A 2500-nucleotide genomic window follows, 5' to 3' on the forward strand; every position below is an offset into this window, starting at 1 on the left:
CTACAATAAAATATATATATTTAAGCTTATTTTTAAGATTTACACTTTATAATTTAATCACAATTAAATCAGTAATTCAACTGTACAATGTTTAACTAAATTAAAGTTATAAAACCTATTTTTTGTTTGATTTGTTTAAAGATTACTCATTTTAATTTGATGTAATTTTGTTAAGAAATTGAAATGAGAAAATCTTAAATTATTATCTTTATTTTTAAATGAGAAAAGAAAAATGTTCATAACAAATCTATGTTTTTATTAAGTATTAAATGATATTATGGGGTCTTTAGCTCATGCAAGAGCTGAACAGTTACTGAAAAACCTTCAATTTAATCACCAAAACTGAAAGTATTTTCTCTCAAAATAAAGGTGATTATACTTAAATATACAACCTTTCATTAAGTGTTAAACCTTGAAATCCACCTTTTGACACTGATGCCCTCATGGATCCGGTCTTGCCGTTTCTCAGGGGTTTACGACAGGGCTGTGGTAGTTTCGGTAGTTTTGGAAGGAAATGAACTCGAAGTGTCTTTTACTTGAGCTCCATTTCACCCCACAACTACTTCCCCTCTGCTCTGGATTTAATAATGAGGTCAAAAGTGATCTGTAATATTCCCAAGAGCCAAATTGTGAAAGTAGTGGAAAAGTTATGCTGACTTTTATCTCTATATGTGCTAATTTAAGAAGTCTGTCTGATTATTTATCACAACCTGCGGTTAGGAAACACTTCTCTGGTGTACTGTAAGTCACTGGACACATGAACCCCTGATCAACTGATCAATCACTGTATTCAGAGAGATCTCACACATCTGTCATCACGATCAATTCAAGACTATTAGTAAAATACTTACAGAAAATCAATCAGTCCCACTTTACCAGAGGTGTGTTGGTAAAGTGGGACAGCATTTCAAGACATTTCAAGAGGAGTTATGAGTTCATTATGGACATACATAGCAGAAATGAATAAATAGCAGTGCAGTGCAGTTCAGTGCACAATACGGAGTATTTTCATGTACAGAAAGTAAAATTATTTCTATATTGATCATGTTTTCTGTTCTGGGTCATACAAGTCAACAATGAAGTCTCTACGACTTTCTGATTCTGAGATACCCATCTAAGCAATTTTGAATGGAAGTCAATGGGGCTGGTTGCTAGGGTGCTCTGAATGGTTGCTAGGGTGTAGCTAAGTAGTTTCCATGATGATCATTGAAGACTGATTGCTCACCCAAGTAAAACAAGCCAACGCTCATGTCTCAAGGACATATTGGTCCGAAGATATCACACTCAGCCTTTTTGAATGGAGGTCAATGGGGCTGGTTGCTAGGGTGCTCTGAATGGTTGCTAGGGTGTAGCTAAGTATTTTCAATGATGATAATTGAAGACTGATTGCTAACCCAAGCAAAACAAGCTAAATCTCATGTCTCAAGGACATACTTTTCTGAAGATTTCACACTCAGCCTTTTTGAATGGAAGTCAATGGGTCTGGTTGCTAGGGTGCTCTAAATGGTTGATAGGGTGTAGCTAAGTAGTTTCCATGATGATAATTGAAGACTGATTGCTCACCCAAGTAAAACAAGCCACTCTCATTTCTCAAGGACAATCTGATCTGATGAAATCCCTCTCAGCCATTTTTAATTTAAGTCAATAGAGCTGGTTGCTAGGGTGCTAAGTGGTTGCTAGGGCATGGCTAGCCAGTGATCAGAGTGATTCTTATTGATTGCTTACCAACCTGACTCAAAAGAGCCAATCTGCAAGCCTCAACGCCATTTTGTTCTGAAGATTTCCTTCTAAGCCTTTTTGAATAGAAGTCTATGGGGGTGGGGTTGCTAGGGTGCCGTAAACGGTTGCTAGGGCAAGGCTACACCATTTCCAAGATGATATTTTAAAAAACGGATTGGTAGCTTGAGTTAAATGAGCCCGCCCCATGTCTCTACAACATTCTGATTGGGAGATATGATCCCACAGAATTCAGGGTCTTGTCATAGTAGGAAAAAATATTGTTTTCATGGGTAAGACCCTTGCCATAGTATGCCCAGGAGCATTTTTGGGCCGTTTTTACCCCCCAGGGGTACATCTTACCCCCAATCTCATGTAATGCTCCAAAACTGATTTCTATGCCATATGAAATGAGTCCACCCACATTAGACCAACAGTATTCCCCCAAAATTAGATTTTGATTTGATTTGAGTTTAAAGGAACAATTTCATATTAAACAATATTGCTGATGTGTGAGTTCCCAGCATGCATTGCAACATGAATCACTTATGCAGTTAATTTTATAGACTTATTTAATTGTATTTTTGCTGCTTGCTGACTTTATGCTATAATTGATATTTTTGTTGCCGCTTTTATTTAATAGTTGTGTGGTGATGTTATGAGCTCATCTTTAAATTTAAAGGTGCTGGAAGCGATTTCAGCCATTCTACTATCACAAGACTGAGACTTTGAATAAGCCACGCCCCCTCTTTCCAAAACTCCGCCCTACAAAGATATCAAATGA

The sequence above is a fragment of the Xyrauchen texanus genome, chromosome 25, assembly GCF_025860055.1.
Source record: "Xyrauchen texanus isolate HMW12.3.18 chromosome 25, RBS_HiC_50CHRs, whole genome shotgun sequence".
NCBI classification, from domain to species: Eukaryota; Metazoa; Chordata; class Actinopteri; order Cypriniformes; family Catostomidae; genus Xyrauchen; species Xyrauchen texanus.